This window comes from Castor canadensis, chromosome 14 (assembly GCF_047511655.1).
Source record: "Castor canadensis chromosome 14, mCasCan1.hap1v2, whole genome shotgun sequence".
Taxonomy (NCBI): Eukaryota; Metazoa; Chordata; class Mammalia; order Rodentia; family Castoridae; genus Castor; species Castor canadensis.
In genome coordinates this window covers 56263805-56287997 of record NC_133399.1, presented here as the reverse complement: position 1 = coordinate 56287997, position 24193 = coordinate 56263805, and the positions used below count along the sequence as shown (strand labels likewise).

Here is a 24193-nt window from a genome sequence, read left to right as displayed (position 1 = left end):
GCAGTTTAAGGGTAAACATGAAAAAAAAAAGATAGCATATTCTGACATTTTATTACTTGATACTTAAGAGACAGCTTGGCAATAAATGTTAACATCTTTCTAATGATTGGGAATGCAGCTGTAGAAAGCTGAAAACCCACTCTGACATATTGACACAGCTGAGTTTTAAGTTACATTGTCTCTCCCCAGAGGAACTGCACCACACTGCAAAACAAAAGTGCTCAGCCTCACTCAATAAATAGAGGTAAGTGTGAGCTACTGTTACACAACCATGTTAGGCATCTTCATGCAGGGGAAGCAGCAAGAATAAGATGGAAGGGAGCAGCAAATGAGTAAAAAGGGAAAAGAAAGATAAAATGTAGTAAAATAAAGGAAATCAGGAAAAAAATTGCAATAGGATGCTTCTCTTGGATAGCAATTGATTTTTAAAAAAATAAACCGGTATTTATGAAGCCTCTCTCTGTTGAGACACAGGAAGGAAAGAAAATAAAGGTAGGACCATTGTCCTCAACATGACTACAATTTAGTTAAAGAATTGTTAAGCCTTGAAAAAATAAAAAGGAATAAAGATATCTTTACAAACCGAATTAAATTACACAACAGTGATATGTGTTCTTATGGTTTATGTGTTTATTAAGATACCTTTCTCTGGAATTTTAATGTAAAAATTGGTTTAAAATTGAAAAAAGGAAAGATATCCCTGCTTTAAGATGAAATACTTTTAAGATGATACTGTAAAGATATCAATCCAAATTCATTTTTAAATTTGATGAAATTTCAGCCAAGATTTCAACTGATTTGTGCACTTATGCAAGCATTTATATGCACAAAAAATGATACACTGAACAAATAGCTAAGTCAACTCTTCAATGAAAGGGGAAAGATATCTTAGATATTAGGGTATAATACCAAGACACAGTAATTAAATACAGTATAGACTGGACCAGATAAAGATGAAAGAATCACAGGACAAAAGAGAAAGGTGTGATTCACACTCATATATATGTGGGATTTTAATATATGCTAAGATGACCCCACAAATTACAGGGAAAGAATGGATGGTGGATGTTGGTAGAAAACCTGATTTACATTTTTATAACCTATTGATGGAAAAGACTTCTCAAAGTGTATGGATGGAAGTTTACTAAATTTATGACATAAACACAATGTGCTCCCAATATGTCAATAAAAATTAAATTAATTAATAAAAATTTAAAAAACAAAATAAATTTATGACATAAAAATTAACAAACCTAAAATTTAAAAAGGTGCCATGAACAAATACAATAAGATGACAGGATGGGAAAAGATATTTACAACATCTAAATCCAGCAAGGAATATGTGAAGATACCAAAAAAGAAAAATACAAGAACATAAATGGAAAAATTGACAAAGGACATGAATAGGAATTACAATAAAGAAAACCAAAGGCCTAGCAAGTACCTAAAAAGCTGTTTAAACTTTATAATAATTAGAGAAATTCAATTTAAAATAACAAAATATTGAGTATCAACTACATTAGGGGAAATGAGAAAGCTGAATTACTGGCGGGGATATAGAGATATGGAAACCTTATATACCACAAATAGGACAGTAGAGAAGGCAGTCAAATTAAGAAACAATATGCTTTATGATGCAGAAATTTCACTTTTGGCCATATATATCCATCTCAGCTGAACTCCCACACAAGTTTCTATGAAATATGTTAGGGATGTTTGTCACAGCATTGCTCGTATTAGTGGGGTACTGGAAGCAATCTGAGTACCCATTCTTAAAAGAATGGGAAAATCAACTAAATGCTCACTATGGTGAAACAGTTAGAAGATAAACGTACATTTAAGAACATGGATGGTTCTTAGAAACACACTGCTGAATGAAATAGCAAGACCAGAGTGAATTTCACATCATGATGATACTTGTATACATTAAAAACACATGCCTACACTGTGCATTATAATATCCTGCCCAAGAGTTCAAAATAAAAAGGGAGGAAGAGAGTAACTTTGCAGTAAAGAAATCTGACAAACACTACTTAGTGAATGGATCAAAGTCAACATCAAGAAGGGTAACTGTGTTGATAGCATGTACCCTTGATATGATCATGAGAAGGACACTATCTCTGTGGTTTTCCCCTCTAAAAACACATGGCCCATTCTAACCATGAGAAAAACTCCAAATAAATCCCATTTGAGGGCCATTCTACTTAACACTTGACTAATAATTCTCAAAATTGTCAGGGTCCTCAAAATTGAGGCAAGTCTGAGAAACTGTCACCATCTGAAGAACCTAAGGAGACATGAGGACTAAATGTAATACAAAATCCTGGACAGGATCCTGGCACAAAAAAAGGATATGAAGAGAAGAAAACGGGGAAATGTGAATAAAGCACAGACTGAAACTTTATAATATATTTTATATAATACTAACAATGCAGCAACACTGCTTCATTAGCTGGCAAATTTGCCAGAGTATGTAAGATGTTAACAATAGGGGAAACTGGGTCAAAGGATACAGAAATATTTCAACTTTTGATTACAAACCAAAAGTTTGCAACTTTTCCATAAAACTATTCTAAAATATAAGTTATGCTGACAATAACTCATGCCAACAAACCTACACACATTTCAAAGAACATGTATAAATAAAAGGCATATCAAATCTAATAAAATTGTTACCCATGGAGATGCAGAGAGGAGATACTCAGGAGGAGAGGGAATGAAAGAAAAGAAGCCCTAGCCTCCCTCTCATGTTACAAGAGAAGGAACTATGTCAGTGAGACCTAAGGGATTTAGCCAAAATTGTACTCATCACACAGGCTTTCTGAATGATTGCTTCATAACTGCTACCTGTTCTGCCTGCTCTGAGGATAAACTCAAAGTATTCATTCCACTCCATGGGCAAAAAATGGGGAATTTGGCAGGTGAGCCTTCTTCCCATGAAGTAGAAAAAGAAGGTGTTGCATTAGAGTTTGTTTTTGTTTGTTTTCATTTAGTTGTGTTTGGTTCAAATGCCAAAATATAAGTTCCAAGATACAAACTGTAGTTATACTCAGTTGTGTTTGATTTAAAAACATCAATTATGCTTTGTTAACAACCAAATATAAGTTGCTGCCAATAAAATTCTCGTAATCTATTTTTGGAGCATTACCCTTAATACATTCAGAAACTACTCCAATTTTCACTCTACAAAAGGGAAACTGATGCTATAAGAGAAAGATAATGAACAAAGTCATAATCTGGAAGACTTCATGAGGAGAACTTGAACCATTAGAAGAGTAAGGCTGTTTCTATTCCTGACTATATCCCTGAGGCTTAAAAACTTCCATTTCTGGTCCTACGCTAGCCATAAATAGTTACCTCACATCCTTTTATTTTATCACAGGAAGTCCATGTTTCCAACAAGATTTGAAATTTCTTAATAGCTTATAGTTTCCTAGAAAAGTGGGCAAAGGAAAACTCATGACTCTAAAAGCCAAAAAAATGAATAAAGATACGCTAAACAATTTCAAATGAAATTGAACTGAATGAGTAACAAAGAAACTTGAATCATTATAGAAGGAAAGAAAAAAGCTTAAAGGATACCTGGATAGTTTTCAGTGGAATCAGATGATACAATTTTTATTTGTTAAACCCAAAAATTCCCCCCCCCCACACACACACACTTTTTAGTTTTGCTATATAATGAACATCACACATTCGAGTGAATGTGTTCACATATTCACTTTAGCTGATAGTAAAATCTATTTCCTTTAATTTTCTATGAAGCTAAAGAATTAGACAGATGTCTAGCACAAAAAGAAAAAAAACAAAAAATGAATTCAGTACTTTAGGAAAAGTGCACACTAAGAGACAGCATCCTGAAGGGCTCCCCAGGGGCTAAAGATGGAAGCTAGCTTTAGGGCCAAGAATAAATAGATAAAATCTGGGGAGTAAGGTGCAAGGTATTGTTTAGGGAAAATCCTAGAGAAGCTGAGCTTACAAAAGACAGACTTATTGACAATATGTCAACAGTTCCACAGAATTAATTAAAAACACATTAGATAGGATTTCTTGGACTAGAAGGCAGGGAATCTTCTCAAGTCAGGGGCAAAGGCTGAAACTCCAATGCTAGAATAGTTCCTTTAGATGCTCAAAGGAGGAATATTCATGACAAAGAAAAGAGTTTTGTTCTATTTTTCCCATTTTCTTAGCAAAACCTAAAATCTTTTCAAAGGATGTAAAACCCTTCTAGTAGCTGGCATAGTGATGGCAAAGACTATCCCAAAGGCCAAGGAAAGCTAAGGGGAGTGGGCAGAGAGGAAGAAGAAGCAGGTACAGGAAGAAGACACTGACCAGGAACTTTCTGACAAGGGATATTCATGCATTTATAGGATCCTCAGAGAAAGTGATACAATTCAAAGAAAAATTCTACTTGAAATTAAATAATCTCCATACAAGCCTAAGTAAACTAATTAAATTTATGAATCATAGAGAACAAGGACAGCACACTGTTTCCAAACATCAGAAGAAATTTAGGCAAAGACACATGATTTAGATCAACACTTAAGGCCACTACTTAGGCCATTACCTTAGGAATGCCCTCTGCCTGCTAATATTTTTTGAAGAAATTAGTAATTCCAGATACCTCAGTTAGGGGGAGGTTAGGAATGCATATGTTTTAAGTGTATGCTAGGAATAGGAAACTGGAAGAAAAATAGTCAACATCAATAACCAATCTGTATGGGCTGGGATCTGAGAAGCAACTGATACATACTTCACTAGTCATGTGTTCACAGTCTTTTTTTCTAACAGAGTTTTATCCAGACTACCAAGGAGTTATAAGACAATTCAATAAATATTTCTTTACAAATTACGAAACAGCCACATAAAGGAAATCTATGCCATAATTAAAACAAAAAATAGAGCTACAGTATGCTTCCATTTGTGAAAAACATAAAAGGAAAAATTCAATTGCATCCTTATTCATAAATTGCTTCAAAGAAATTTCACTCATTTCATATGAGAAGACTTTGGTAGCTATGAAACTGGAATGGGGAGGAGGTTTTTTGAATTATACACCCTTTCATACTTACTGAATTCTGATTTATTGAATTTGCTGCTGCTTTAAAATATGAATAAACAGTTAAGCTAAAAGACTAAATATTTATATTCTACCATTTTTCCTGAAAAACTAATGCACCTAATTCTAACAACAAAGATCTGAGATCCAGATTTAAAATAAGTAAGAGAAAGAGAATAAAATCTAGAAACAGAGTGAATATAATAAATGTATACACAGATTGCTGTCTACTTGCCGGTTTGTCATGATTTTGATGTTGAAAGCAAAGCAGGAAGCACAAGCAGAATTAAGTTCTGAAATTAACTGGCCAATCAGAAGAGGATCAGCTTTTAAAATTTCTCTCAAACATCCACCTAAAGATGACACTGAGAATCCAGTGCCCTCCATGCAGCTAGAGAGACCACAAGAGGTTGCTCTCATGCCACCTTAGCGCGGTATGTGGTATGAGGCAGAATGTTCATCACCTGAAAGCCACACAGCTCAGGGACTGGGTTTCAGCCTGGGGGTCAGCTGGGTTGGACAAAGTAAATAATACATTTCATTCAGAACACTCCAAGTCACAACTGAAAACCTTTTGTGTTCAGTCAATTAGGTCAAAAGAAGTGCAGAGAAAATCCTAATTCCACAGGATGTTATCTCTTTGTCCTTTATACAAATAGCACATTGCTTACTTCAGTTTCCTATGTGGCACATAACCAATTGGGCATCAACTTCATAGTAGTCCCTAGACAACAGATTTCCAGTTACTGCCAAGACCACTCCCTTTGGTAATCACGTCTTTACTCTCTCTTCTCCAACCCCACTCTCTACCCCAACATCCCCAAAACAGATCCTCATCTCTATAACACCCAGAGTCACACAGAAACAATGCACAGAAATGATGCTATGTGTTCACCAGACCAGTTTCATTTTTCTCCTGATCACCCATCCACATTTTCCATCCTGTCTTACAGTAAGAAGAAAACATGGGATTGAGCTCTAGTTAGTAGAAAGGGTAGATATTGATGCTGCCACCTACAGGTCCGGACCCTTAAAGAGTCCTGTGCAATCCCCCAAATGTCAGCTGAATTTTGATACTCAAGGCAATGTCAGGAGCAAAGATGTCGGCTCCTCTGTCAGCTAACCTATAATATCTGTAATATGTGCAAGAAATAAAAATGTAGTTCTAAGATGCTGACAATGTTACCACACAGCCTGCCCGTCTAATACAGAAATTGGAGATATTCCTAACAAAAATGTTAAATATGACATCAGCTCAGCAAATGAATGGTAAACAGGAAGGGTACCAATATTGCAGATCCATTTATACAGCATAGTGGGAAAATATTGGCAAAACTACTGCCCACAAGTCTTGGAAAGCACCCTATCTGCTACTTAAAGGTTCCATTCTAGAAAATGGAGATAGTTCTAGGAGAACCACAGGAGGAGGAAGAACAGAACACTTGGGCAGACATTATTTGTTAATAATTATCAGCCATTTGTGTTGGGTCAGCTTTTTCATGCAAAAAGAAAAGCTTAGAATGTAACTGACTCATTACAAGATTGAAATAAGTTAGAAGATATAAATAGAATGAAATAAAGATAATCCAGAAATTTGTGACCTAGAAATTTAGAAACGTCGTTTTATAACTGCTTCTAAACACCAAACAGTGAGAAATGGCATTTGAGAAGACATTGAGTGTTATGGATCCAGTAAGACTTGTCAGTTGAATATTGTAACTCAGGCCTTTGGCAAAAATTAGATTAAGGGTGTGGTCTTTCCAACTATACTATTTTAGATAACCTCAAGGTAAAAAGACAAAGAGGCACAGGGATGAAGAAGCAATAAAATAAACAGCCTTTGAAATCTGTCTTCAGGAGAGAATTGACAGATGGAACTTTCTGAAAGAAAGTAAGTCATAAAATTTCTATATTACTGAGAGAATAATAGTACTAAAGAAATTATGATCCTGAATTGGAAACGCTTTGAACATTGTGCAAGCCTTTAAAAAACTGCAGGCAGGAAGTAAGCTATGAATGCTGGCAATCGGCAAGGAAAGTATAGGATCCTAAATCCTTTTCAGACATAGCCAGGAGAACAATGGACAGCAAAGGACAATGCTAGGGGTCAGTACCTGGGTCATTAAGAAAAATGAACAAGAAAGTTCCTCTGAGAAAAGAAAATCAGATTCTGTTTGGAGACCTTCACCAACTGCAAAAGGGAAAATTCAGTGCCTGCCCAGAAGGAGGCCAAATTTGCTATGGACCAGAGATTGCTCTTTGACTCCATTCTTATTTTTCTGAATGGGAAATGTTATTTCTGTCATCACCTAAAGTATGTGGTGGAAGAGGAGGGTGTGAACATCTCTCTTTTGTCATAGGTCACTGAAAAAGTGGAGTCACATCCACATTTGATGGAGAGGGCCACTGCTGGAGATCCTGATTTGTGAGCTTGTCACTGTGATTGGAAAGGAATTAAGTTGTTCCCATAGAGAGATGTGTATGTCCTATGTATTAGAGGAAGAATGAACTAGATGACTGGTGGACAGAAGGGTTTATTGTGACAGAGATGATGCTATGTGTTAAATTACATTTCCCAACTTCCCTTGCAGTTAGGCGGGACCACCTAACTGAGTTCTAGACAGTGGAATATGGTCTGGCTCCTACAATCAACTGAGTGATATCATACAGGCTCTCATAGATGAGAACTCAGCTGCACATCATATTCTACATATTCTTAACCAATGAGCATTAAGCACACCATCTAGCAACTGTTTTAGCCTATATGTGTGTTGTCCTGAGTTGAAAGTGTTCTCCAGTCTATTATAATCTACTCCATCATACTCTCTCCACTAAAAATTCATTTTGTGTTCTAGTGAAATACTTTGACTAACAATAACTGATAAAAGTTAAGATGATATTGGTGAACCTGCTGGAACAAAAGAAAAGAAAAACATAAAAATAGTTACAAATTTTTTATAGTCTTCAAGAAAAAGAAAACATCCTTTGACAATTACAAAAGATAACAGGCATTACTTTAGCCTGGGCAAATGCACCAATAATTATATTAGCAATGTCTAGGAGAAATTAAGTATACCAAGACTTGAAGAGATTTGAAGAGACTGAAACAGTGGTTCTCAATGTACAGTAAAATTAAGGCAGCTCCCCAGGAATCCTGGTACTGGTATCTTGCATTGTCTTTTCCCAGTCATCATCAGCAGCACTTCACATACAAAGTAGGGTATGTACGGATCAGGTGAGCCCTGATGGTGCTCAAGTCTAATTAGTGGAATGCTTGGGAAGACTGATGGGCTACTGAAATTCAGTCTATATACTCACTCGGGCATTAAGATAAAATAATAAGCAAAGAAGGTGGGACAGACTAGGAAATAAAGGCACAAGCAGCCCAGAAAATCATGAAATTTTAATCTGCACATGTTAGAGACCTTAATTTTCACCCTGAAGTCACACCCACATAGCTTTTACATCCTATCTCCAAGTGGACCTATAGAAGCTAGAAAGTGTCCTGAGGCTGTTCTCCTGGATTAAACAGAAGTTAAAGGCAGCCAAAGTTCTATTGGAAGGCAAGCAGAACAGCTAAAATAGGAAAATATGATTCAGCATGTCTCTGAAGGCCCAGTGTGCCAGCTGCTATACTGGTGAGCAAACAATTCTAGAGTCTATCATTCCCAGGTAGGCTAATGGGGTTCATTCACAGTAGTTACATCACATCAAGAGTCAGAGATGTATCAGAGTTTTCCACTGTGTTGAATAACTGTCTTTTCCATAACTACAAAAAAAAATCATCTATAACTTGCAGGCTGAATATTAAGTAGAGATGGATTTGCAATGTATATCATTGCCTCTTATAGTACAGACACTGAGACCTTACTGTTTCCCTCCTCCACCACCCCTCCCACCCCAGGACAGCCTGTTTATCAATCTGTAAGTGTCAATGACCAAAGCTCTATTAGGTGAGTGCTATGGAAATAAATGAAAAAAAAATGCATGACTCCTACCTGCCTCAGGAAGATTACAAACATGTTTGGAGATTCCAGGATAACTAAGCCAAGATTTTTCAAGGAGTAATTATTTAGACCTGTGGCACAGCAACACTTAGGGGTATTAAGGTTCATAAGGAGAGGAAAAAAAGTAAGCATTGGCATATGTATGGCTGGCTTTATGACACTTGCCAAACAAGAATTCTTCTCAATTTCCTTCCATATCTCAACTACTTCTTCCCTTAGCTTTACACTAATGGAAGCTTTACCACTTTCTGTCCTTGTGGTTTCATTTCTCTTGGTCTGCCCTATACAATTTCTTTTCCTCCTACATGCCAGAAAGCCACTCCTTTGCTCACGCAAGCAACAATTTCCCTCTGCAGAAAATTATTTTTTAGCCACTTAAAACTACAGCGAACTACTCCAGCAGTTCCCCCCAGAAACTATTCCTAACCTTTGTAACATTTAAGCACTCTCAACTGAAAGCTTTCTCTTCCTTTCTGTGTCTGAGTCTGCTCATTCTATTGATTCAGACTATTCATCCAGTGATCAGGCACAACATTTACTTACATGTTTCACTGTAACATGTCTGTTTAGTGTTTAGCAAGCAAGAAAAATAATAATGCCCTATATTTCCCATTTTTCACATCAGGACTTCATATGCAAAAAAAGAGATTTTTAAAGTATAACCTAGAAGGACTGGTCTTCAGAAACATACTAGGTTTTTCTGCACCCTTGTATGAAGGATCAGCCTATTAAATAGGGAATTTAACTATTAGGCATTAACCCAATTATTTTGTTTTTCTCTCCTACTTCGGAGAACCAACACATTAGCTTCATGGCAAAAGTCATATCAAAAGCTATTCCTTTCCCCAGCAGTACACCCTGACCACCATCAACTGACTATCACTTAGGAATGCTCAATTATAATTGAGATGCTTAAGAGCCTCATAAAAAGTCCCAACTCCACTTTCCCTAACATGCTGACTCCACCTACCTATATATACTGCTACCCATCCCTTTCCCTAATACACATCCTCTTTATTACTCCGTGGAGATATACCGTGACTTTTCTCACTCCCAACAATCCCTGAACTTAAGCCATCCATGAGAGCCTAGATAAATCATGACATGTCCCATAAAAAGTCTTTCTTGATCATAATACCTCCACATGAGAATTCACTCTGGAATTCAGATCTTTAAAAAACGCTAAAATGTTCGCAGCATGACATACCATACCTCAGGAAGCCAAGCACGCAGAAGAACTAATGCTTGTATCAAATTAGACCAGTAGCTCCACGGAAGCAGGTAGCAGAATTCCACAGATCATATATTCAGTGTCAAATAGGTATCTGTGCCACTGTGAACTTTGTACCTTTTCCTCATGTTGAAGTTGGTGAGTATCTTGGGGGTAGAAACTATTTCTCATACAGTTCGAATCCCCAAGCATTAATATTTGTAGACATACAGAAAATACACGGTAGGTTTCACTTTGCCCATGAGGAGGCTGAGTATATATTACCAGTCTGAATTCAAGAATGAAGTTAGACTGAAACAATGAATCAGTACAAGGGCATTAAGACTCAGTGTGACAACAATCAACAAATCGAACAGAACCTCAATCTCACGGAGACCCGTTCTATGTGACTTCAGCAGAGAGGGTCTGTGTGGAAGGAAGGTGCAGAGATAGAATATCAGTTTTCAAATGGTCTCAGAAATCTGAGGTACATCACCCTCTTTGAGATGAAGAAGTGATACTATAGAAGTGTCCCAACAGAGGTGAGGGACAAGAGACAGGCATGGGGATACTCAATCCTGACCATGTCATTTTCATACCAAGCACTTTTGTGCAAGAACACACAGGCTATTTCTCATGGAAGAAAGTGCTCTGCCTTTGGCGGGAAGCAGAGAAAGAAGAGGCATCTCTCAGAGCTCTGTTGACATTTAATGGAAATTCATTTAAGGTTTTTTGGATGGTGTGTAACACTGCTAACTGAAGATCTATTGTGATTCTTCATTTTCTTCATTCCATCTATGTTACATCCAACAAACATTAACACATTCTCTAAATAATTAGATTATGCCACAGCAAGAGCACAGTATGTTAACAGGAAATTCTGTTGAAATCAAACAACTAAACTCTTAATTGAGCAACTAAGTATTCTTTTTTCAATTTTTTCACTGTATTTTCAATGTTCTGACATTACTTTTCTTTTCTTTTTTATTTTATTCATATGTGCATACAATGTTTGGGTCATTTCTCCCCCCTTCCCCCCACCCTCTCCCTTACCCCTCCACTCCCTCCCTTACCGCCCTTACCCCTCACTAACAGGCAGAAACTATTCTGCCCTTATCTCTAATTTTGTTGTAGAGAGAGTATAAGCAATAATAGGAAGGACCAAGGGTTTTTGCTAGTTGAGATAAGGATAGCTATACAGGGAGTTGACTTGCATTGATTTCCTGTGCATGTGTATTAACTTCTAAGTTAATTCTTCTTGAATTAACCTTTTCTCTAGTTCCTGGTCCCTATAGGCCTCAGTTGCTTTAAAGTATCTGCTTTAGTTTCTCTGCGTTGAGGGCAACAAATGCTCTCTAGTTTTATGAATGTCTTATCTATCCTCATACCCTCCTTCTGTGTTCTCACTTTATCATGTGATCAAAGGCCAATTCCCTTGTTGTGTTTGCCCTTGATCCAATGGGCACATATGAGGGAGAACATATGACTTTTAGTCTTTTGGGCCAGGCTAACTTCACTCAGAATGATGTTCTCCAATTCCATCCATTTACCTGCGAATGATAACATTTCATTCTTCTTCACAGCTGCATAAAATTCCATTGTGTATGAATACCACATTTTCTTAATCCATTCGTCAGTAGTGGGGCATCTCAGCTGTTTTCATAACTTGGCTATTGTGAATAGTGCTGTAATAAACATGGGTGTGCAGGTGCCTCTGGAGTAACCTGTGTCACATTCTTTTGGGTATATCCCCAAGAGTGGTATTGCTGGATCAAATGGTAGATCAATGTTGAGATTTTTAAGTAGACTCCAAATTTTTTTCCAGAGTGGTTGTACTAGTTTACATTCCCACCAGCAGTGTAAGATGGTTCCTTTTTCCCCCCACATCATTGCCAAAACCTGTTGTTAGTGGTGTTGCCAAGGATGGCTATTCTAACAGGGGTGAGGTAGAATCTTAGTATGGTTTTAATTTGAATTTCCTTTATTGCTAGGGATGGTATGTGTTTTTTGGCCATTTGAATTTCTTCTTTTAAGAACGTTCTGTTTAGCTCACTTGCACATTTCTTTATTGGATCATTAATTTTGGGAGAATTTAGTTTTCTGAGTTCCCTATATATTCTGATTATCACTCCTTTCTCTGATGTGTAGCTGGCAAATATTTTCTCCCACTCTGTGGGTGGTCTCTTCAGTTTAGAGACCATTTCTTTTGTTGAGCAGAAGCTTTTCAGTTTTATGAAGTCCCACTTATCTATGCAGTCTATTAGTTGATGAGCTGATGGGGTTCTATTGATAAAGTTCTTGCCTAAAGCTATTAATTCCAGAGTATTTCCTATTCTTTCCTGTACCAACTTTAGAGTTTGTGGTCTGATATTAAGGTCCTTGATCCATTTTGAGTTAATACTGGTATAGGGTGATAAACATGGATCTAGTTTCAGTTTTTTGCAAACTGCTACCAGTTTTCACAGCAGTTTTTGTTGAAGAGGCTGTCTTTTCTCCATCGTATATTTTTAGCACCTTTGTAAAAGACAAGTTGGTCTTCTATTCTGTTCCACTGGTCTTCATGTCTGTTTTTGTGCAAGTACCAAGTTGTTTTTATTATTGCTTTGTAAAATAGTTTGAACTCGGGTATCGTGATAACACCAGCGTTGTTATTTTTACTGAGTATTCCCTTGGCTATTCTTGGCCTCTTGTGTTTCCATATAAATTTAACAGTAGATTTTTCAATCTCTTTAATTTCCTCTTTTATTGCATCGATGATCCATTCTTCATTAAGTAATGAGTTATTTAGTTTCCAGCTGTTTGCATGTTTTTTGTCTTTACTTTTGTTGTTGAGTTCTACTTCTACTGCATTGTGGTCAGATAGTATGCACGGTATTATTTCTATTTTCTTATATTTGCTGAGGCTTGCTTTGTGCCCTAGGATATGATCTATTTTGGAGAAGGTTCCATGGGCTGCTGAGAAGAATGTATATTGTGTAGAGGTTGGATGAAATGTTCTGTAGACATCTTCTAAGTCCACTTGATCTATTGCATATTTTAGATCTTGGATTTCTTTATTGAGTTTTTGTTTGGATGACCTAGCTATTGATGATAATGTTAAAGTCTCCCACAACCACTGTGTTGGTGTTTATATATGCTTTTAGGTCTTTCAGGGTATGTTTGATGAAATTGGGTGCATTGACATTGGGTGCGTACAGATTGATGATTATTATTTCCTTTTGGTCTATTTCCCCTTTTATTAGTATGGAATGTCCTTCTTTATCTCGTTTGATCAATGTAGGTTTGAAGTCTACTTTGTCAGAGATAAGTATTGCTACTCCTGCCTGTTTTCGGGGCCATTGGCTTGGTAAATCTTCTTCCAGCCTTTCATCCTAAGCATATGCTTATTTCTGTCAGTGAGATGAGTCTCATGTAAGCAACAAATTGTTGGATCTTCTTTTTTAATCCATTTTGTCAAACGGTGTCTTTTGATGGGTGAATTAAGTCCATTAACATTAAGCGTTAGTACTGATAGGTATGTGGTGATTCCTGCCATTTAGTTGTCTTAGTTGTTTGAAGGTTTAATTGTGTGTACCTAACTTGATGTTACTCTCCACTGTCTTGCTTTTTCTTATCCTGTGGTTTGGTGCTGCCTGCCTTTTCATGGTTAAGTTGGGTGTCACTTTCTGTGTGCAGGATCCCTTGCAGAATCTTTTGTAATGGTGGCTTTGTGGTCACACATTGTTTTAGTTTCTGCTTATCATGGAAGACTTTTATTGCTCCATCTATTTTGAATGATAGCTTTGCTGGGTAGAGTATCCTGGGGTTGAAGTTATTTTCATTCAGTGCCCGGAAGATCTCACCCCACGCTCTTCTTGCTTTTAATGTTTCTGTTGAGAAGTCTGCTGTGATTTTGATGGGTTTACCTTTGTATGTTACTTGTTTTTTCTCTTTTACAGCCTTCAATATTCTTTCCTTAGTTTCTGAACTTGTTGTTTTAACGATGATATGTCGTGGAGTAGTTCTATTTTGATCTGGTCTGTTTGGTGTCCTGGAGGCCTCTTGCATTTGTATGGGAATATCTTTCTCTAGATTTGGGAAATTTTCCGTTATTATTTTGTTGAATAGATTACGCATTCCCTTCGCTTGCACCTCTTCTCCTTCTTCGATGCCCATGAGTCTCAAGTTTGGTCTTTTGATAGAGTCAGTGAGTTCTTGCATTTTCTTTTCACAGGTCTTGAGTTGTTTAATTAATAGTTCTTCGGTTTTTCCTTTAATTACCATTTCATCTTCAAGTTCTGAGATTCTGTCTTCTGTTTGTTCTATTCTGCTGGATTGGCCTTCCATTTTGTTTTGCAGTTCTGTTTCGTTCTTTTTTCTGAGGTTTTCCATATCCTGGCAGTTTTCTTCTTTAATGTTGTCTATTTTTGTCCTGAGTTCATTTATCCATTTATTCATTGTGTTCTCTCTTTCACTTTGGTGTTTATACAGTGCTTCTATGGTTTCCTTTATTTCTTCTTTTGCTTTTTCAAATTCTCTATTTTTATTGTCTTGGAATTTCTTGAGTGTCTCCTGTACATTTTGGTTGACCCTATCCAGTATCATCTCTATAAAATTCTCATTGAGTACTTGTAGTATGTCTTCTTTTAAATTATTCTTGTGGGCTTCATTGGGTCCTTTGGCATAGTTTATCTTCATTTTGTAGGAGTCTGGATCTGAGTTTCTGTTCTCTTCATTCCCCTCTGGTTCCTGTACTAATTTTTTGCTGTGGGGAAACTGGTTTCCCTGTTTTTTTTGTCTTCCCGTCATTGTCATTGGTGTTGTTACTGTCCCTGTACTGTGTGCAATTAAGTATTTTCTAGCTTGTAATAATAACAATGGTAATATTTAGAATGGAAGGGTGAGCTGAGATGGAAAGCAAGAAGTTAAAGAAAAGGGGAAAACAAATATACAGACAAGAGGGAGAAAGCAGAGCAAGGTATCAGACAAGAGAGTTTCAAAGGTATAAACAGGGAATGTTAGTGTACTAATCGACAGTAAGCTGAACAGACATTAGAGAGACAGAGAGAGGATTGAAAATTGAAGATAAAAAAAATAAAAAATAAGTAAATGAAAGTAATATCTATATATAAAACTGAATTAAAATAAAATGGAAAATAGAAAATTAAAAAAAAAAACCAAAAAACTTCCAAGTTTATATGCAATGCAGTTTCAGTCTTAATAATTTGGGTGTCCGTCTCAATCTCCAGTCCTGGAGTTGGTGCCACAGATGTTGTTCTGTAGTTGTCTCATCAAAGGGGATGAATAAAGTAGAACAAAACTACACACACACACACACACACACACACACACACACACACACACACACACACAAAAAGCCCCACCAAGTATCCCAAGTTCAAACGCAATACAGTTTCAGTAAGTTTTTTGGCTTGCAGGTGTAATTCGGTTGTTCTCTCATCAAAGGTAGGGAGAAAAAGGAAAAAAAGAGTCTGGAGACAGTTCTGAGAATGGTATCTGCAGCTGTGGCTTGCCTGCCCGCTGCTGTCAGCCTGCTGTAGCTGGCGGCATTATTTATGCAGATCTCTGGGGTGAGCTTAGCACTCACCTGGTCCCACAGGCTTTGTTTGTTCAGAGTTCTCCTGTGTGGGAGCCTCTGCTACAGGCTTTCCCCTTTTCAAGCACTGGGAAAGGTGACACTGCTGCAGCATTGTCAGGCCTGCGTGTTTATTTACAGTTCTTGTGGGAGGTGGGTCTTCCCCCCTCTCCTCTGAAGTTTTCCTCCCACTGCCACTTTCAGAAGCTTTCCTGCTCCTGCTTACTGGGCGGTGCTGCTGCTCCTGCCGGCCCCCATGTTTATTTACAGTTCACGTGGGAAGTGGGTCTTCCCTCCTCTCCTGTGGAGTTTTCCTCCCTCAGCCACTCTCACAAGCTTTCCCACTCCTGGTTGCTGGGTGTGTGCCCCGCTCCTGCCAGAGCCTCTCCAGCCCACCTGGCTTGTTTATTTACAGTCCCGGGAAGGATTCCCTTCCCCCAATCTTTAGCGCTCAGGGCACCCCACCCTCTTTCCAGCATGTCCTAACTGTTCTTATTGCTTATTACTCAGTTTCTCTTTTTTTCCCAGGTGGAGGTCAGTCTGTCCAGGGGGCTATGCTGCTCTGGCCCAGGCTTGTCTGTGGGGCTACCGCGGTACCGCGAAGCTCACCTGGTCCGCGTCTTCCCAAGCCATATGGACGCCGGCCTCTGGTGGCCCCGGGGGCCCTCCTCGTTTCTCCGTTTAACGTGAAGTGGAGATTCTCTGCACCGGCTGGAGATGTGGAGGGGTCAAAGTTATGCCTTTTCTCAGTGATTATGCCTGCAAAGTGTGTCTCCAGCGTCTCTCCAAGATTTCACTATAGGAGGGTCGCTTTCTGCTTCCTACCTCTAGCCGCCATCCTGGAATCCCTTCAAGGCTGTGTTCTTAAGACAGCTCTTCACTATCACCATGGCTCCAATCCTTCTCCTTTGCAATCCATTTGCCAAGTATGTGTTTTCCATTTTAAAAGCCTGGTATTCAAGGCTGGCTCAGTGATTCACTTCTATAATCCCAGTTTCTCCAGAGTATTTCCTAGTCTTTCTTGTACCAACTTAAGAGTTTGTGGTCTGATATTAAGATACTTGATCCATTTTGAGTTAATCTTGGTAGAGGGTGATATACATGGATCTAGTTTCAGTTTTTTGCAGACTGCTAACCAGTTTTCCCAGCAGTTTTTGTTGAAGAGGCTGCTATTTCTCCATCGTATATTTTTAGCTCCTTTGTCAAAGATAAGCTGCTTATAGTTGTGTGGCTTCATATCTGGGTCCTCTATTCTGTTCCACTGGTCTTCGTGTCTGTTTTTGTGCCAGTACCATGCTGTTTTTATTGTTATTGCTTTGTAATATAGTTTGAAGTCAGGTATTGTGATACCTCCTGCATTGTTCTTTTGACTGAGTATTGCCTTGGCTATTCGTGGCCTCTTGTGTTTCCACATAAATTTCACAGTAGATTTTTCAATCTCTTTAATGAATGTCATTGGAATTTTGATGGGAATTGCATTAAACATGTAGATTACTTTTGGGAGTATCGACATTTTTACTATGTTGATTCTACCAATCCATGAGCATGGGCGATCTCTCCACTTTCTATAGTCTTCCTCAATCTCTTTCTTCAGAAGTGTATACTTTTCCTTGTAGAGGTCTTTCACATCTTTTGTTAGGTTTACACCTATGTATTTGAATTTTTTTGAGGCTATTGTAAATGGAATTGTTTTCATACATTCTTTTTCAGTTTGTTCATTGTTAGTGTATAGAAATGCTAATGATTTTTCTATGTTGATTTTATATCCTGCTACCTTGCTATAGCTATTGATGATGTCTAGAAGCTTCTGAGTAGAGTTTTTTGGGTCTTTAAGGTATAGGATCATGTCGTCTGCAAATAGGGATATTTTGACAGTTTCTTTACCTATTTGTATTCCTTTTATTCCTTCTTCTTGCCTAATTGCTCTGGCTAGGAATTCCAGTACTATGTTGAATAGGAATGGAGATAGTGGGCATCCTTGTCTGGTTCCTGATTTTAGAGGGAATGGTTTTAGTTTTTCTCCGTTAAGTATAATGCTGGCTGTAGGTTTGTCATATATAGCTTTTATAATGTTGAGGAACTTTCCTTCTATTCCTAGTTTTCTTAGAGCTTTTATCATGAAATGGTGTTGGATCTTATCAAAGGCTTTTTCTGCATCTATTGAGATGATCAAGTGGTTTTTGTCTTTGCTTCTGTTAATGTGGTTTATTACGTTGATTGATTTTCGTATGTTGAACCACCCCTGCATTCCTGGGATGAAGTCTACTTGGTCGTGGTGAATAATCTTTTTGATGTGTTGCTGAATTCGGTTTGCCATTATTTTGTTGAGGATTTCTGCATCAATGTTCATTAAGGAGTTGGCCTATAGTTCTCCTTTTTGGAGGTGTCTTTGCCGGGTTTTGGGATAAGTGTAAATCTGGCTTCATAAATGTGTTTGGCAGTTTTCCTTCCCTTTCTATTTCATGGAACAGTTTAAGGAGGGTTGGTATCAGTTCTTCTTTAAAGGTCTGATGGAATTCAGCAGAGAATCCATCATGTCCTGGACTTTTCTTTTTGGGGAGACTCTTGATTGCTGCTTCAATTTCATTTTGTGTTATAGGTCCATTCAGGTGACTAATTTCCTCTTGGTTCAGTTTTGGATGATCATATGTATCTAGAAATCTGTCCATTTCCTTAAAATTTTCAAATTTATTTGAATATAGGTTCTCAAAGTAGTCTCTGATGATTTCCTGGACTTCCATGGTGTTTGTTGTTATCTCCCCTTTTGCATTCCTGATTCTACTAATTTGGGTTTTTTCTCTCCTCATTTTAGTCAGGTTTGCCAGGGGTCTATCGATCTTGTTTATTTTTTCAAAGAACCAACTTTTTGTTTCATTATTTCTTGTATGGTTTTTTTTTTTGGTTTCTATTTTGTTGATTTCAGCACTTATTTTTATTATTTCTCTCCTTCTTCTATTTGTTTTGGGATTTGCTTGTTCTTGTTTTTCTAGGAGTTTGAGATGTATCATTAGGTCATTGATTTGGGATCTTTCAGCCTTTTTAATATATGCACTCATGGCTATAAACTTTCCTCTCAGGACTGCCTTTGCTGTGTCCCATAGGTTCCGGTAGGTTGTGTTTTCATTTTCACTGACTTCCAGGAACTTTTTAATTTCCTCTTTTATTTCATCGATGACCCATTGTTCATTAAGCAATGAGTTATTCAGTTTCCAGCTGTTTGCATGTTTTTTGTCTTTTTTTGTTGTTGTTGAGTTCTAGTTTTATTGCATTGTGATCAGATAGAATACATGGCATAATTTCTATTTTCTTATATTTGCTGAGACTTGCTTTGTGCCCAAGGATATGATCTATTTTGGAGAAGGTTCCGTGGGCTGCTGAGAAGAATGTATATTGTGTAGAAGTTGGATGAATGTAGACATCAAGTAGTTCAATTTTATCTATGGTATATTTTAGATCTAAGATTTCTTTATTGATTTTTTTGTATGGATGACCTATCTATTGATGATAATGGGGTGTTAAAGTCTCCCACAACCACTGTATTGGAGTTAATATATGCTTTTATGTCCTTCAGGGTATGTTTGATGAAATTGGGCGCTTTGACATTGGGTGCATATAGGTTGATAATTGTTATTTCCTTTTGGGCTATTTCCCCTTTTATTAGTATGGAATGTCCTTCTTTATCTCGTTTGATCAATGTAGGTTTGAAGTCTACTTTGTCAGCGATAAGTATTGCTACTCCTGCCTGTTTTCAGGGGCCATTGGCTTGGCAAATTTTCTTCCAGCCTTTCATCCTAAGCCTATGCTTATTTCTGTCAGAGATGGGTCTCCTGTCAGCAACAAATTGTTGGAGCTTCCTTTTTAATCCAGTTCATCAAATGGTGCCTTTTGATGGGTGAGTTAAGTCTGTTAACATTAAGTGTTAGTACTGATAGTTATGTGGTGATTCCTGTCATTTAGTTGTCTTAGTTGTTTGAAGGTCTGATTGTGTGTACCTAAATCCAGGTTACTTTCTACTTTCTTGCTTTTTCTTTTCCTGCTTTTTGGTGCTGCCTGCCCTTTCATAGTTATGATGGGTTTCACTTTCTGTGTGCAGAATCCCTTGAAGAATCTTTTGTAGTGGTGGCTTTGTGGTCACATATTGTTTTAGTTTCTGCTTATCATGGAAGACTTTTATTGCTCCATCTACTTTGAATGATAGTTTTGCTGGGTAGAGTATCCTGGGGTTGAAGTTATTTTCATTCAGTGCCCGGAAGATCTCACCCCAAGCTCTTCTTGCTTTTAATGTTTCTGTTGAGACGTCTGCTGTGATTTTTATGGGTTTACCTTTGTATGTTATTTGTTTTTTCTCTCTTACAGCCTTCAATATTCGTTTTCTAGTCTCTGTATTTGTTGTTTTAATGATAATATACCATGGGGTAGTTCTATTTTGGTCTGGTCTGTTTGGTGTTCTGGAGGCCTCTAGCATCTGTATGGGCATATATTTTTCTAGATTTGGGAAGTTTTCTGTAATTATTTTGTTGAATATATTATACATTCCCTTTGCTTGCACCTCTTCTCCTTCTTCAATGCTCATGATTCTCAAGTTTGGTCTTTTGATGGAGTAGGTGAGTTTTTGCATTTTCTTTTCACAGGTCTTGAGTTGTTTAATAGTTCTTCGGTTTGTCCTTTAATTACCATTTCATCTTTGAGTTCTGAGATTCTGTCTTCTGATTGTTCTATTCTGCTGGACTGGCCTTCCAATTTGTTTTGCATTTTTGTTTTGTTCTTTTTTCTGAGGTTTTCCATATCCTGAGTCACATCCTCTTTAATGTTGTCCATTTTTGTCCTGAGTTCATTTATCTCTTTATTATTCATGTTCTTTGTTTCACTTTGGTGTTTATACAATGCTTCTATGGTTTCTTTTATTTGTTCTTGTGCTTTCTCAAATTCTCTATTTTTGTTGTCTTGGAATTTCTTGAATGTCTCTGTACATTTTGGTTGACCATATCCTGTATCATCTCTATATAATTCTCACTGATTACTTGTAGGATTTCATCTTTTGGATTAATCTTGTGGGCTTCATTGGGTTCTTTGGCATAGTTTATCTTTGTTTTGTTTGAGTCTGGATCTGATTATCTGTTTTCTTTATTTTCCTCTGGTTCCTGTACTAATTTTTTGCCATCGGGAAACTGGTTTCCCTGTTTTTTCTGTCTTCCCATCATTGCCCTTGATATTGTTACTGTCCCTGTACTGTGTGCAATTAAGTATTTTCTAGCTTGTAATAATAACAATGGTGATATTTAGAATGGAAGGGTGAGAGGAGAGGGAAAGCAAAGAACGTAAAGAAAAAGGGAAAAACAAATAAACAAGTAAAAAAAATCAAAATAAACAAATAAAAAACCATGTCAAAGATATAAACAGGGAGAGATAGTGTACTAAGCAACAGTAAGCTAAACAGGCATTAGAGAGACACAGAGAGGATAAAAGAAAAAATAAAATAAATAAATAAAATAAAAATTAAAAATAAATAGATAGATAAATAAATAAAAATTAAAAAATAATAAAATAAAGTAAAATAATTTTTAAAAAATCTCCAAGTTCAAATGCAATAAAGTTTCATTCTTAATAATTTTGGTGTTAGTCCCTCAGCCTACAATCCTGGAGATGGTGTCTCAGAAGTAGTTCTGTATTTGTCTCTTCAAAAGGAAAAAAAGCAAAAAAGAAAGAAAAACTAAACACAACACAAAGTGTCCCAAGTTCAGATGCAATACAGTTTCAGTAAGTTTTTCAACATGCAAGTGTAGTTTGGTTGTTGTCTCATCAAAGGAAGAGTTTAAAAAAAAGAAAAAAGAAGAGTCTTGAGACAGCTTTGTGAATGTCTATCTGAGGCTGCGGCTCACCTGCCCACTGCTGTCAGCCTGCTGTTGTTGGAGGCTTTATTTATGCAGATCTCAGGCATGAGCTTAACCCTAGCCCCTCAGGCTTTGTTTACTTAGAGTTCTCCTGGGCACGACCGCCACTGTTACAAGCTTTCCCCTTTCCAAGAACACTGGGGGAGGTGGCGCTACACCCGCATTCTCTGGCCGGCATGTTTATTTACAGATCATGTGCGAAGTGACACTTCCCCCATCTCCTGTGGAGTTTTCCTCCCACCACCACTTTTACAAGCTTTCCCACTCCTGGTTGCTGGGCAGGTGCCGTCGCTCCTGCCTTCTCCGCCAACTTGTTTATTTACAGTTCCGTGAGGGATTGCCCCTCCCCCACCCTTCGGCGCTCAGGGCACCCCACCCTCTTTGCCTCATGTCTTTTTTATTGTTGTTGTTTATTATTCAGTTTGTTTTTTTCTCTGTTTTCCCTGGGTGGGGGTCAGTCGTCCAGGGGGCTATGCTGATCTGGCCCAGGGCTGTCTTTGGGAGTACCACATGCCGCTTAGCTCACCTGGTGATCTGCGTCTCTCAAGCCAGTAGAAGATGGCATCTGGCGGCACAGGAGCCCTCCTGGTTTCTCCGTCTATCATGGAGTGGGGATGCTATGCGTGGGCTTGGGGTGTGGTGGTGTTGGAGTTTTACCTCTTCTTGGAGGTTTTTCTTGCAAGGTGTATCTCCAGCTTCTCTCCAAGATTTTACTTTAGGAAGCATGCTTTCTGCCTCCTCTCTCTAGTCATCATCTTGGAATCCCCTCTGACATTACTTTTCTAGTTTGGTTAGCAGCAAAGTACTAGACAGTATCACCAGTATATTTTTGTAAGTACTCACCCACTTTACAAATGCTAACTGAACACCTATAACTTTCAAGTACTATTAGTAATTATGGATGATCAGATGAATAAAACTTTGTTTCTGTCCTCAAGAATCTAAAAGATGATTAAAAACGAACATAAAATATCTAGTCAGGGATTAATATGTGCTATATAATTTCAGAGCAGGGAAAACTTTCTCCAACCTTTAATTGGGGGCTTCATATTTATAAAGCCATTTACACTTTTAAAGCAATATACACAGAAATTAGAAAGTTCTTGATTTCAGAAAAGTGGACCTATTCCTTTTATATAATTAAGTTCACATTTACTTCTTCCAACAATTGCTTGCCCCATAACAAAAGAATATGCAGTCAGCCCTCTAGATCCATGGTTTCCACATCTGTAGATTCAACTAAACACAGATCTAAAGCAGGGAAAAAATGTTCAGAAAGTTCTAAAAAGCAAAACATTAATTTGCCATAAGCCAATACTGAGCTGAATCCATGCAAATTAGGTGAAGTGTAAGCACTGTCTTAGGTATTGTAAGTAAGTTAGAGATTATTAAAATATAAAGAAAATTGTGTAGATTCTATGAAATATACCAGTTTGTATAAGGGACTTGAGTATTCACAGGGGTGCCCTGGAACCAATTTCCTGAGGATACTGAGTGACTGCTGAGTTTTTTTTTTTCACAGATGGCTCATTTTAAAAGTTTTCTGAAAAGCAAGTTTTACTTGGCTTCATCAAACATTGCTCCAAAGGAGATAATATTGGCCAATAATGTAACTCTGCATGTTCGGCATACTTTACAGCTTCCAAAACATTTCCACAAAGACTATTTCAATATGTATTATTTGGTCCCTACAAAACCCTGAGGAGAAGGCATGTCATTTTATTGTCTTTCTAAGTGTTTATGTGTGTGTTATCCATGGCACAGAGGAATCTGGAGTCCAGAAGAGTCTGGTGACTGACAATGACAACTGGCGTTTGTCAGACTTAACAGACAAAAAGAAAGTTGCTGGTTATACCATCCAATCTAAAACTCTTTACGAGTTATTACATTTGAAAACTGCTATTCCCATTAGTGTATGTTCTCTGGAAAACAGAGCACATTTCACAGCACCTAGCATTTTGGGATCCCCAGTTCCCCTTTCCTCCACCAGAAGTACCACATTCCCTCCCAGGACACAAGCTCTCTTCTCTCATCCTCTGTTTCCAACAGGGGATCAAATTGCAAACACCAGTTCTTCCATACTAAACAGCCAAAGCCCCTGAATTATGCCCTTCAAGAGAATGTAGACTTTAAAACTTCATTCTGGTGAGCACACTCAGGGCATTGGCCACCAGATGGGAATGAAGCAGACTACTGCTGCTGAGACCTTCACATGGCCAAGCTTCCTTTTAGTCATTAACAAGAACCATTGAGCCTATCTTTAGGGTCATAAATAGAAAGAGGAGCTGGAAATAATTCACCTGCCATGTATCTCTGAAAGGACTTTTAAGCATAAGCAATGACAGATATAACAAGTAGAGAAAGCCCACTGAGTGTCTAGGAGATGAGGTATACATTAACAAAAAAGAAACTGAGAAGCATCCAGGGCCTCAGAATGATGTCTCCAACCCT

General features: G+C 37.7%; 1 protein-coding gene across 2 annotated transcripts in view; it reads right to left on the bottom strand.

Annotated features, from left to right (window-relative positions):
• The window catches only part of Zmat4 (zinc finger matrin-type 4), a 403972-nt gene that overhangs the window by 303889 nt on the left and 75890 nt on the right, over positions 1-24193 (bottom strand). The window lies entirely within an intron of this gene.